The sequence below is a fragment of the Quercus robur genome, chromosome 3, assembly GCF_932294415.1.
Source record: "Quercus robur chromosome 3, dhQueRobu3.1, whole genome shotgun sequence".
In the NCBI taxonomy this organism is placed as follows: Eukaryota; Viridiplantae; Streptophyta; class Magnoliopsida; order Fagales; family Fagaceae; genus Quercus; species Quercus robur.
The window spans coordinates 12,782,960-12,797,371 of record NC_065536.1 but is presented as its reverse complement, the minus strand read 5'-3'; the positions used below and the strand labels follow the sequence as shown (position 1 = coordinate 12,797,371).

At 42.1% G+C, this 14,412-nt stretch overlaps 1 protein-coding gene and 1 pseudogene across 34 annotated transcripts in view; both read left to right on the top strand.

Moving 5' to 3' along the window:
* The window catches only part of LOC126717105 (disease resistance protein RUN1-like), a 188,773-nt gene that overhangs the window by 28,719 nt on the left and 145,642 nt on the right, over positions 1-14,412 (top strand). The window lies entirely within an intron of this gene.
* Positions 1-14,412, top strand: part of LOC126719270 (uncharacterized protein At2g29880-like) — a 29,782-nt pseudogene that overhangs the window by 12,794 nt on the left and 2,576 nt on the right.

Here is a 14,412-nt window from a genome sequence, read left to right as displayed (position 1 = left end):
GTCACGCTATAAGGGCTGGCAGTCCGAGGCTGGCTAGAATTGACGTGTCCAAGGACGGGTTCCTAGCTGACCACGATCTGCCACCAGTTGTGTTGCCTGGTGTCAGAAATCCCTACTTAGCAGAGCAGCTGCCTCCGGTAAACGAGCCTGGCGCTGCTGTTTTGGTTGAAGAAGAGGCTGAATCATCTCGTCTTTCCCTTGAGGAAGAGATAGATAAGTTTTACTTCGAGGAGGAAATTCGGCAAAACCCCTTGGTGGAGCTTTCTAATCCCGATGCAGAGCAGGACCAACATTCCGCAGTTGGTATTCCCTCAATCGTTATCTGCTCGGACGATACTTCAGACGAAGAGGTAGAGCCCATGGCAGGAAAGGGAAAGTCTCTGAAGGAGCTGATGTCCTCCAGAGGGAAAGGTCAGTCATCGAAGGGTCAGTTATCGAAGGGACCAACTCCATCACAGGTCAAAACCCTTCCCCCTGTGGTCCCTCAGGGCGTCTCAGGCCCTGGCCTTAAGGTTAATCCGGACCTGAAGAAGAAGAGGCCGGTTGACACTCCTGAGGAAGGTGAGGTGATTGCCCAGCCGACCAAGCAGCAAAAGACCACGCGGGCGCCAAGGAGCAGAAGGGGTAACTCCTCAGAGAGCCGGGATGAGGAGAACCTTGCTGAAGTGCGCGCTTCCCCTCGTGCATGGAACCCCAAGTTGGAACTGGATGGGGTTGCCATCCTTTCCAATGCTTCGGTCCGAGAGTATAACCGAGGCCGAGCAGGGTACGTGGCTGATGCCTTAGAGCAACCCCTACTCCTCCCTCGGGACATGGAGGCCTATAGGCGGTTCTCTCAGCACGAGCTCTTCCTATCCCTAAAAAGGGATCTCGCGCTGGTAAGTAATCCTTTTACTGTTTTATTAATTTGTTTACCCCTATTAGATTTCTTTTTCAAAACAATCTTGTTTCGTTCGTAGATTACTCAGCAGGTGTTCGTGGCTGATGAGTTTTGCCGTGATAGCCGTAGTCGGGTTGAGGCTGAGACCCAGGCTCGGGCGGAGATGGAGAAAGCCTTGGGGTCCCTCAAGCACGAGCACCTTAAACTCACGGACGAGTTCAAGGTGTCGGAGAACCGGTGCAAAAGTGCAGAGGCTGGTTTAAAGAGTGCCGAGACCCAGGCGGAGGACCAGCGCAAAGAGCTGTACTCGACACAGATTAACCTCGCCACTGAGAGGCAGGCAGTGCAAGATCTCAAGACTGCCCTGCAAAAAGTTGAGGATGAGCTGAGGCAGGCCAAAGAGGAGGCCCAGCTGCTCCGAGAGGCTACTGAGGCCGAGAAGAATGCTGCTCGCCAGCTCGGGGCTGAAGAGACCGAAGCCAGGCTATCCGAGGAGATCCCCGAGGTGTGCAGGGAATACTGCAGTATTTCATGGGCTCATGCTCTCGATGCTGCAGGAGTTCCTGCGGATTCGGCACTAAGACTGCCCGAGAGCATCTTCTATCCTCAGGAGATCCGAGATAATCCTGATGAAGCCCAAGTCGCTTCGGAGCAAGACCTGGCGGTGCCTGATGCCGTCCTCGTGCCTGATATGGCGAAGGATCCTGCCACAGACTCTACCATTGAGGTTCCTCCTCCTCAGCCCGAGCAGAAAGAAGATCCTCCCGCTAAGGCTTAGCCTTTTAGGCTTTTGATCTTTGTACTCTTTTTTCTTTTTTAATGAGAGTCGTCTTATTTTTCCATTCTTTTGTAAGGACCTCTCTTTCTATTGTACTCGGAATATTAAAATGAGAGTCGTCTTAAAATGTTCGTTTTGCTTACTATGGATGTACGTCAGTAGCGCTTTTTTAAACATTTGCAACGATGTAGATACAGGTAAACGGTCAAAATAAAAATGGGTTTTTAGGCTGCGCATTTGAGGGTTGCGATGGTGCTAGACCGTGCGCATGCATTAAAATGATTTTCTTTAAGTAATAATCTCCCAATCCATCATAAGTAATAATTTCCCCTAAGTCTGTGGTCCGAGGGACCATGCAGGACTTAGGTTCTGTTTAAAACTTATGATTTTTATTGTGTGCTTGGTTTCCCTATAGGCTTGAGTCCGAGGACCATGCAAGGCCTTGGTTCTGTCCAAAACTTATGATTTTTCTTTTGTGCATTTGGTTTCCCCATAGGCTTGAGTCCGAGGACCATGCAAGGCCTTGGTTCTGTCCAAAACTTATGATTTTTCTTTCGTGCATTTGGTTTCCCCATAGGCTTGAGTCCGAGGACCATGCAAGGCCTTGGTTCTGCCCAAAACTTATGATTTTTCTTTTGTGCATTTGGTTTCCCCATAGGCTTGAGTCCGAGGACCATGCAAGACCTTGGTTCTGCCCAAAACTTATGATTTTTCTTTTGTGCATTTGGTTTCCCCATAGGCTTGAGTCCGAGGACCATGCAAGGCCTTGGTTCTGTCCAAAACTTATGGTTAGTTGCCTTAAGTATTAATTTCCCCTAAGTCTGTGGTCCGAGGAGCCATGCAGGACTTAGGTTCTGTTTAAAACTTATAAAGATTGTCATGAGTAATAATTTCCCCTAAGTCTGTGGTCCGAGGAGCCATGCAGGACTTAGGTTCTGTTTAAAACTATGAATAGTTGTCTTAAGTATTAATTTCCCCTAAGTCTGTGGTCCGAGGAGCCATGCAGGACTTAGGTTCTGTTTAAAACTTATAAAGATTGTCATGAGTAATAATTTCCCCTAAGTCTGTGGTCCGAGGAGCCATGCAGGACTTAGGTTCTGTTTAAAACTTATAAATAGTTGTCAGTGGAACAGCAAGCAGCGGACAGTCATGAAAGAAAACGTATGCTAAGCCATTCTCATTAATAACAATATCTTCTGAGATTATTTACATTCCATGGTCGAGGTACAGCTTTTTCATCCAAATCTTCTAGGTAGTAGGCGCCTATTCCGGCCACGGATGTGACACGGTATGGTCCTTCCCAATTGGGCCCTAACTTGCCCCAAGAGGGGTTCTTTGCGCTGCCAAGAATCTTTCTCATCACGAGATCACCTGGACCCAGAGGCCGCAGTTTGACATTAGCATCATACCCCTGTCTCAGCTTCTGGTGATAATAGGCCATATGAATCATCGCTTTTTCCCTTCTTTCTTCAGCTAGGTCCAGACTCCGTTCCAATAACTCGTCGTTATCGTTTGAGGTAAACAATTTAGACCTTAGCGTGGGAAAGTTGTTCTCGATCAGGAGCACGACCTCAGCCCCATAAGTCATCGAGAAGGGGGTCTCACCGGTCGATCGTCGTGGCGTCGTCCGATAAGTCCATAAGACGTGGGGGAGTTCTTCTACCCATCTCCCCTTTGCCTCGTCCAGTCTCTTCTTCAGTCCGTTCACTATGACCTTGTTCACGGCCTCGACTTGCCCATTTCCTTGAGGGTAGGCGGGGGTGGAATATCGGTTAATGATTCCAAACTCGCGGCAATACTCCCTAAAGTTCTTACTGTCGAACTGCAGACCATTGTCGGAAATGAGTGTACGCGGAGTCCCGAAGCGGGTGATGATGTTCTTCCAGATGAATTTTTGGGCGTCCACGTCCCTAATGTTGGCCAAGGGTTCAGCTTCCACCCATTTAGTGAAGTAATCAGTTCCGACTATTATGTATCGCTTGTTCCCCGCAGCTTTGGGGAAATGTCCGACTATATCAAGGCCCCATTGTGCGAACGGCCATGGGCTAGAGAGGGGGTTGAGAACCCCTCCGGGTTGGTGGATATTCGGGGCGAATCTTTGGCGTTGTCGCACTTCTTAGCGTATTCTTGGGCCTCTCTTTGCATGTTCGGCCACCAGTACCCTTGGGTGAGTGCCCTGTGCGCCAGCGATCTTCCTCCGGTGTGGCTTCCGCAAATCCCCTCGTGTAACTCCTCAAGTAAAGACTCGGACTCTTCTGGATGTATGCAGAGTAGGTACGGCCCAGAGTAAGAGCGTCGATACAGTTTGTGGTCTTCTGATAGCCAGAAACGAGGAGCATTCCTGCGTATCTTTTCGGCTTCCAGTTTTTCCTCCGGTAAGATGTCGTTTTGGAGGAAACTCTTTATGGGGTCCATCCAGCTAGGACTTTTTCTGATTTGATGGACTTGAGCTGGGTTTCTGCAGATGGGACTTGCCTGCGATAGATCTTCAACAAGGATCATTCGCGGCAGATTATGCGCCGAGGACGTGGCGAGAGTGGCCAGCGAGTCCGCATGGGTGTTTACGCTCCTGGAAATGTGCGTCAGACTGAAGGATTCAAAACTCGTCTGTAGCCGTTTGACTTGTCCCAGATACTCTTGCATCCTAGTGTCTCGAGCTTCAAGCTCGCCCATCGCTTGTCCGACCACTAATCTGGAGTCCGAGAATGCTTCTATTATTCTTCCACCCAATTTTTGAACCATCGCCATCCCTTGAAGTAAGGCTTCGTACTCGGCTTCATTGTTCGTAGCCGAGAATCCGAGTCTTAACGATTTTTCAATGGCAGCGCCGTCCGGCGATATTAAAACTATCCCAACTCCTGATCCTCTCTGGTTGGACGCGCCATCCACGTAAACCTTCCAATGCATGGTCCCCCCTGCTGAAATTGCTCCAACCAATTTTCCACCCAGGTCTTTCTTCTCGGGCATTGTTTCTATAGAGGGCTCAGCAAACTCTGCTACCAAGTCTGCGAGGACCTGTCCTTTGACGGAGGGTCTGGGCATATATTTAATATCAAAGGCCCCCAAAAGAGCACTCCACATGGCGATCCTTCCTGTGTAGTCAGCGCTTCGAAGAACGGCTCGAAGGGGAAGCTGAGTCAGAACGATGACCGTATGCGCCTGAAAGTAATGAGGAAGCTCCCAGGTTGCATGCACTATCGCTAGAATTGCCTTTTCTAAAGGTAGGTATCGCACCTCGGCCTCATGTAGTGATTTGCTCACATAGTACACCGGTCGCTGCACCCCATTATCATCCCGTATAAGTACCAGGCTTACAGCGTGGGGAGCTACGGCGATGTAGGCAAACAGCACCTCATCTGCCTCAGGACTGGACATGATGGGTGGTCGGGACAGGTAGTCCTTAAGCTGCTGGAAAGCTTGAACGCAATCCTCCGACCATTCGAACTCTTTCCACTTGTTTATCAGGAGGTAAAAAGGCCGACATCGATCCGCCGATCGCGATATGAACCGGTTTAATGCCGCAATCATGCCAGTGAGCTTTTGCACCTCCTTCGGGTTCCTAGGAGTGTGTAGGCTGTTAATGGCTTTGATTTGGTCGGGACTTACTTCTATTCCCCTGTGGGTGACCATGTACCCTAGGAATTTCCCAGACCCGACCCCGAATGAACATTTGGAGGCATTCAGCCGCAACCGGTGCTCCCTTAAGATAGCGAAGACTATTCCGAGGTCTTTCACGTGCTCAGACACTCTTTTACTCTTCACAACCATATCGTCTATATAAACCTCAATGATCTTGCCCAGCTGTGGCTCGAACATCCGAGTCATCATCCTTTGGTAGGTTGAGCCCGCGTTCTTTAGTCTGAACGGCATCACCTTATAATGATAATTTCCGATGGGCGTCATGAAAGCCGTTTTCTCTTGGTCCTCTAGCGCAAGGGGTATCTGATGATAGCCTTGGAAGGCGTGTAGGAAACTCATTCGAAGGTGCCCCACGGTTGCGTCCACCAATCGATCGATTTTGGGCAGGGGGAATGGGTCCTTGGGGCACGCCTTGTTCAGGTCCGTGAAGTCCACGCAGACCCTCCACTTCCCCGCCTTCTTCCTGACCACCACTGTGTTCGCCAACCATTCGGGATAAAAGACTTCTTTGATAGCCCCTGCTCTTTTCAATTTTGCCACTTCGTCTCTTACGGCACTAGCGTGTTCCTTTGAAGGGCGTCAGGGTGGCTGCTTCCTCGGAATGGAAGAGGGGTTGACGTTCAGGTGGTGACAGATGAGGCTAGGATCAACTCCCGGGGCATCGTAGGCGTCCCATGCAAATACGTCGACATTTTCTCTGAGAAATCTGACCAGTTCCTCCTTTTCTTGAGAGGGCAATTCAGAGCCGACCTGAAAGAACTTCTCCGGGTCATCTTTGACGGCAATCTTATCTAAACCTTCACACCTTATCTCCTCGGCCAGCCCATCGTCTTGTCTTGCCGAGGAGGCTGGCTGCTATAAGCTCTCTGGGGCCGAGGACTCGACTAAGGGACGATGTAAGATAGCGGCCACCATACACTTCCTGGCCACGGACTGATCTCCTCGGATCTCTTCCACTTGTCCTCTAGATGGGTATTTTACTTTTTGATGAAGTGTGGAGGTCACGGCCCCTAGGGAGTGGATCCATGGCCTTGCAACTATCGCGGTGTAGGGTGAATAAGCGTCGACCACGATAAAATTCACCTCCACCACTTCCGCCCCAATCTGTACGGGCAGTCGGATTTGCCCCTTTGGCGTAACAATCCTTCCCTCGAAGCTGAGAAGGGGGGAGTCATAAGCTGTCAAATCTTCCGGCTTCAAGTTCAGCCCCTTGTATAGGTCAGGGTACATTATCTCCACCGCACTTCCCGAGTCTACTAACACCCTTTTCACATCGAAGCCCCCAATCCGCAATGTGACCACCAAGGCATCATCGTGAGGTTGAATAGTTCCTCTCTTATCCTTATCCGAGAATCCCAGTATCAAGGAGCTTCCCTTTTTTGGCCTTTTGGGCTCCCTTTGCCTGCCCTCGGAGGGGAGCCGATCAACAGCTAATACCCTAGGGATGGGTGGCCCGGTTCTTCCTGGTGCAGCGAGGATGACATGTATCGTCCCGGTGGGTGGTCTTAAAGACACGTCCCTTCGAGGCTCTTGTGCTGCTTGGCCGGGATGGCCACTCGATGGGTGCAGCAGGTGACGTAACTTTCCTTCTCGGACCAATTGATCTAGGTGATTCCACAGATTCCTGCAGTCCTCAGTAGTATGCCCATGGTCCCGATGATAGTGGCAGTACAGGTTCTGGTTACGTTTGGAAGGATCTCCAGCCATCTTTCCCGGCCACCTGAAATAGGGTTCATCCCTTACTTTCTCCAGTACTTGTTGTACTGGCTCTCTGAACACGGCGTTCACTGTTTGCGGGTTGCTCTGCCCAGCCTGTCGCGGAAAGTCTCTCCTCGGCTGACCAGGATTGTGACGTTCCGACCTGACATCATTTGCTTTGGGGTGGATAACCTTCTCCTTTCCCCTCCCTTGCAGCTGATCTTCCTCTACTCTTTTGTACTTGTCGATCCTATCCATTAACTGTTGGACGTCAGTAACTGGTTTTCCGGTGAGGGATTTCCTTAAGCCATGCTCGGTGGGGAGACCGCTTTTGAATGTGCTGATAGCAACATTATCATGGTTGTCATCTAAATCATTATACACCTCCCAATACCTATCCGAGTATGCTTTCAGGGTTTCTCCTTCGTGCATGGATAAGAATAGTAGCGAACTGAGAGGTCGAGGGACTCTGATGTTTGTAATAAAACGGGAGCAAAAAGCTTGAGTGAGCTGCTTGTAGGAGCCTACGGAGTTTGTCTTCAGGCTGTTGAACCACCTCATTGCCATCGATCCCAAGCTGGATGGGAAGATCTTGCACATTAGGGCTTCGTTTTGCGAATAGATCGCCATTTTTTGGTTAAACTGACTCACGTGCTCTACCGGGTCTGTTTTGCCGCTATAGATGGCGAACACCGGTTGGTTGAAGCGTCTTGGCAGCTTAGCCCCTTCGATTCTATTCGTGAAGGGTGACCTCGAGACCTGATCCAGCGCCTTCTTCATGGCGTCGTTCCCCGAACCCTTGCTGGATGGGCTCTCATACTTCCGTACTGGGCGTGGTTCCTTTTCGTAAGAAAAGGTTTCACTTGGGGGGGTCCTTGACCTTTGTCTATAACTCACGTCCTCCGCATTAGAAGACTCGCCTGAGTCAGAGGGAGATCGTCTTCGCTGTATACGTCGTAACTTCCTTTTTAGGTCATCTATCTCTCGCTGCATGGCCTGGTGACTATTTCGCCTCTGAGACATGTGACTTCCTGTCTGAGTGTGACTCTGGCTCGTCCGGATAGTATGCACACTTCCCTTACGATTCCCCCTGCCGCCTGGGTTGGTTGGGTTATTTTGCCTTTGGGACTCAGCGGGTTGTGTTCGTTGGGAGTCAGCTTGGTGAGGATCCTCATGGTGCGGGCCTAGCTCTGCCATGCTCGACCGTTGTACTAGCTGATGCCTTAGTTCTTCCCACAGACGGCGCCAATTGTGGTTGCACGATTTTCCTGGCCCAACTTCAGTTGATCAGGCCTTGGCCCAAAGCGCAACCCACAATAAATATTTGTAGAGGATGGGTCAAAGAACTTAGCTTCAGTGAACCTATTCGGTCTAATGCATGGACAGTATTGTTTGCAAAAAGAAATAAAGACACAAGAATGGATCTTTTTCCTCTGATTCTATTTCTTCAATTTCCAATACAGTTTTTCCGTCCTTTTCTTTGAGGGACTCCACTACATTATATAGTTCTCTTCCTCTCATCTCAACCTTACACTTGTTGATCATCTAGGCATCTACTTGAGCACCTGTCCCATCAGACGCCCTCATCAGTCCCTTTGTGAGTTGCAGAGGCCAAGGCGGTACTGTTCAGGTGTCTTTTCCTCATTAATGCGGCCAAGGGGGTGGTTCGGGCGCAATTAATGTGGCGGTAGCTTTCCATGAGATATTTTGGATTTTATTCATTTTATATGTTGGGAGGATGAACTGAAATGGCTGGAGAGAGTTCCTCGTCTGGGATTCGTGATGTCCGAGGAGGAGTTACTCCTCGGACAGGTTTCCTTGGCGTTACTGGGATTGAGTAGTGCTTCATATGTGGTTTCCCTTCGGACGGGACGCTCCTCGGACGGGCCTGAATTTGGAATAGCCCATTATTTTTGGGCCGGGCCCCACAAGTACATTTTGGCTCTTAAAATTCGGAGTTTTTTTCATTTTGTTCCTCTACGACTCAAAATTTTATTTTGGCCTTTCATGTTTAATTCCATTTTCAAATTGGCTATTTATGTTTTAAAATTTTGTTTTGGCTCTTCATGTTTGATTCAATTTTTTGTTTGCTCTTTTTAAGTTTTGAATTTTCATTTTGACATTTTATTTTAGCTATTCATGAAAATGAAATTATATCCAAAAACTAAAGTAGCTTGTTTCTTTTGATTATGGCTTTCTGATATATATATTTTAATCCTCTCTGAAATGTGGCGTGAAGAAAATCTTTCAAACACTACAAGCAAAATGTTCCAAAAGTCCCGTGGAACACCCTTTTTTTTTTTTTTTTTAATTTTTTTATCCATTTGGAATTTGACCACTATGGCTTTGCAGAAATGGCTATATTTTTAGACAATCCATCATGTCTATGCAGGAGCTCAAACACAAAACAATCCACTTAACACGGATGGTAGTAGAAAAGGAAATACAACAAGTGTGTCCTTAGGAATGTGAAGAGAACCTAAATTTATGGCTTTTCCCTTCGTTTGGGTACCACAACGAACAGTATTGTATAATTGTAAGCGATTCTTTAAGGGAACCTTCTCATTTTTGCTTTTCAATTGCGTTTTTTGGGGGGTAAACTGTGGCTTTCTAGTTTCTAGCGACTTTAATAAACTAATGTACTTACCTTTTGGGGGGAAAAAAAAAGTACTTTACTTATTTCCTAAATTATATTTCTCTATATATTAAAAAAATTGTGAAAAAGTATATTAAAATAAATAAAATAGCTTTTATTAAAAAGAGAGTGTTAGAGCCAAAAGTCTTGTAACTGAATTGGCACCTCTCCAAGTACAAAGTACTTGGGGGTCTAAGGAGGAAAGGGTTCGAGCTGTAGGGTTAGCAGCATATTATAATTATTTCTCAAAAAAAAAAAAAAAAAAAGAGTGTTAGAGAGATCCAAAATTGTCAAAACACTCCATCATAAAAAAAAACAAGGGAATGTTTGAGAGAGAATCACTCGACAAACCAACCAACCACACCACCAGATTCACCACCTTACTCCAAATCCCACTTCACCTTCGGATTCTATGCAGACTATTTTTTTTCTCATGTTCTCCATGTCTGCAAAATTTACAAAAGATCAAAATAAAAATTATATTATCAATTAAATGTTTAAATTTTAATTTTTTGTAGTATAATATTATTAAAAAAAAAAGTTTATAAATCGAATAGTAAATAAAATTGATTGACATGAAATTTTATGTATGTTAAAAATATAAAGAACATGTATTTCAATGATTAAATTTTCAAAATCTGTAATCATGTTATAATTTTAAAGTAGGAGTTGTAACCTTAAATTACAATCAACTCTATACCCAAACTTCATTCTTTAACTAAAAGAAATTCATAGAATATTTACAAAATAGGACAATGTCAATATTGTTCCACGCGGATTCCTCCTGCCTTAACCTCTCGGAAGGCTTTATTTAGTATCATTGTACTAGTTTCTCAAAAAAAAAAAAAAAAAAAAAAATTAGTATCATTGTACTAAATATTTTTTTCTAAAACATAATGCATTGTCCAATGCCAATCACTAAGAAAAATCGTTTTCTTTATAAGGGGACACATTTTAACCTTACTGTATGGACAGAATTTAAATACACTTTCTTAGGTGCAAATGCAATATATTAACTTCCCTAATTAAATTCAAATTTTCCATCACCTAGTTGCATTAAATTCAATTAAAAAATGTAATAAACTTTATCTAAAAACATATTGATTTACAATGATAATAAGACTATAAAAAAATATCTCATGCAAGAGATATATATGTATGAATAAAATTTGGCTACAAATTTAGTTGTAGCCTAAGGTTACAACTTCTATTTAAAAAATTAACATTGTAATATATTTCAAAAATCTAGTCGTTGAATTACACATTTTTAATGTTCTTAACACATATAAAATTTCGTGTTAATTGGATTTAATTTTCTATTCAATTTATATACTTATATTTTATGTGTGTATATATATATATATATTTTTTTTTTTTGAGAATTTATTTTATATATAATTTTAGACTACAAAAATTTGAAATTTAAATATCTATTTGATAACAAGTTATTGATTTTTGATCTTCTAAAAATTTTAAAAACATAGAGGATATGAGAAGAAAATATAATCCAAATGTGAATTTATCAAAATTCACATCCAATAAAAAAAAATATTGAGTGAAGTTGTAGACATAGACTACTACCAAGTTTGTTGCAAAATTTTTTCCAATATGTATTTTCCATTTCGTAGCATGTATTGCAAAATTAAAAAAAAAAAATTATAAATCCAACTCATAAGATAATGGAAAATTTTTGAAATTCTTAAAACTTCTTCTATATATATTTTTCTTAAATGTAAATTTTGAAAATTTAATCGTTAGATTATATGTTTTTATTATTTCCCCATGCTTGAAAAATTTCAAGAAGAATAACGTTAAAATTTCAAAATTTGTATGTTAATAACATACATTATGGACCAGTAAAATTTTCAAAATTTACATTTAATAAAAAAATAAGAAGAGTCTTTTTTTTTTTTTTTGAGAGAGTTTTAATCTATGACGTCCGCTCCTAATGATAGTTCTTTATCCTCAGACCAAGATACCAATCGATTTTTGGTGTAGACGGAGATTGAACCCAAGATCTCTTATACAAACCATCAGAGACTTTACCAGTTGAACTAACTGAAGAGTTTTTTTTTTTTTTTTTTGAGAAAGAGGTAAGTAAATTTATTGAACTAAATCAGATCAGAATATAGCATCCAAATCATTGGGTAGCTCTTCTACCCGTACAAGTTTTTCTATGAACCAGTTTGGGAAAAAAACCTTTGTCCCTAAGATGATTATTATGGATCAATTAAATTTTCAAAATTTACATTTAATAAAAAATAAAAATAAAAACTAAAGAAGAGTACGAAGCGTTTTTCTATGAACCAGTTTGGGAAAAAAAACTTGGTCCCAAGATGATTATTATGGACCACTATCACACACTTTAGCCAAAAAAAAAAAAAAATGGACCACTATCACACACATGACACATCCTTTCCTAGAGTACCGATATATCATTGAACAGGTGCAGGATATAGCTATCCAGAGAGAGGAGTATGTCTGTCAAAACATCCAAACAGCCACCACAGTGTTCTTCGTAAATCCATTCTCGCAAGTCACACCTCGAAGTTTCTCTTCTTCTTCTCTCTCTCTCTGCGATTTCTCTCCACAAATCAAAGGTACGAAACCCTAATCTCTAACTATTTCTCTATATCAAAACTCACACGCACACGCACACGCACACATACGTTACATAATAAAAGAATGGAATTAGCTTATTTTCTGTTGGTTACTGAGAAAGAGTAGGAAATGGAAAAAAAAGAAAAAAAAAAAGAAAAAGAAAAAAAACCCTTTGAATCTGAAATTTTTTATTTCATCTTTGTTATACTATTCGTCTAGTTCAATTTTAACTTTGCTATCGTTCCTGTTCTCTAATTAGCTTCACTTATTCTGGCTTTATTTATTTATTTTTTTTAGAATCGGAATTCGAAAATTTAAATCTAGCAGTAGATAAACGAAATACTAATAGTGCACGAATTTTGTTAATGGAATCTCTAATGTTGGAATTGTAGCTTGGATTAGTATATTCTGGGTGTATTTGCTTCATGTGATCAGCTAATTAGAGTTGTAGTGTTGTGATTTTTTACATGCTAGAGAGGGTTAGTGCTAGAATTTTAGTTAATCTCTTTATTTGATTGAACTAATTAGGATTTTAAGTTGTAATTGGAAGTAATCTTGCAATTTTGGATTGGTACGTTTTCGGTGTATTCGCTTATTTGATAGACTAATTGGAGTTGTAAATTGTAGTCTTATAATATAGGGTGAATTCCATTAACCCACCCTAAGGTTTGGTCCATCATTCCTCATTGCTTAATGTGGTGTCTTTGGAGGGAGAGAAATAGTAGATGTTTTGAAGATATTGAGAGATCTATTCCGGACCTCAAACTTCTCTTTTTTAGAACTTTAAGGGATTGGTTGTTTGCTTTGCAAAGACAATCATTCCCTTCTTTTATTGATTTCCTAGACTCTTGCAATTTTTGTATTTGATTTCTTTTCCCTTGTTCACTCCCTGTGTACTAGGGTGTTCCTTTTCTTTATCAATATAATCTTATTACTTATCAAAAAAATATTTCAAAACTGACCAATTTGGTCCCTAAGAGAGAAGAGAAAAATGACTAATGAACCTAACAATGTTTACTGTTTAGGCACCAAATTGGTTAGTTTTGAAATGTCTTGGACCCGGTTAACATTTACTCAAACCTCAGGGTAAGTTAATGAAATTTACCCTATAATATATTTGAAATTGATATTTGAAACCAAATGTTATAGAGGGTTTAGTGTTTTGAATATTAGCTTGGATTAGTGTGTTTTTAGTGTATTTTCTTCATTTAATCAACTAAGTAGTATTTAAATTGCGAAAACACTAAAGCTACTGCTAAATTTACTATAAAGGCTTGCAAATGGACACGATAATGAATGTGTTTAGTGCCACAACAACATAATAAATGAATTTATGAACTTTTGTGTGTGTGTGTGTGTTTAAAAGGTGACATATCCATTTGTAAGACTTATGTTGTAAAATTTGTAGCATCACTCATTTAAAATGTACTCTTGATTTTTGAAAGAGTTAAGCATGTTGAAACAGTGTGCAGACCTTTGGCATACTTGGTTTGGAATTTTGGTTAACTCATCCTTTTGTGTACCACATATAATTGAATATTTTCCCCCTTTCATTTTCTATCGGTTTTCTCGAGAATTAAACAAGGTGTTAGTATGTATAATTTGAGCTGGAATTTTACGGTAGTATCTCTTTATTATCTTCATTTTGATAGTTGATTTGGGTTTGAATTTTTATTTTGCAATTATAGAGTTCCTAAAATATTTTACATTCATTTTTAAATGAGTAGATTAGATTCTATGATGTAAATTTTAAAAAAATATTGACTATCACCATTTTGGTATCTATTTAAATTATTGATGATGTGTCATAAGCAATTCACTCAATTCAGAACAAATAGATAAGATTTTAGGAATTCCATGATGAAGTTAGCCTAAGAACTCTGGAGGATCCTAAACATTGGTATAATCAGTGTGTTAGCTTCAGTGATCACTAGTTTGAGTTTGAATTGTTAAACGAATTGAAACAGGTGTGCAATCTTATTTATGGGTTTCAGATATTTCTGGTGAATTTGAATTTTCCACCTCTATAGCTAAGGACTAGGTTGACTTATTGTTTATGTATTGGAAGCATAGCATGTAAAAGGACTCTTATCACTAGAATGATAGTCTCAATGTTGTAGGGGAAGAAATGGGCACCCAAATGCCTGCATGTAGCGATCGGACAAGGACAAACTGGACACC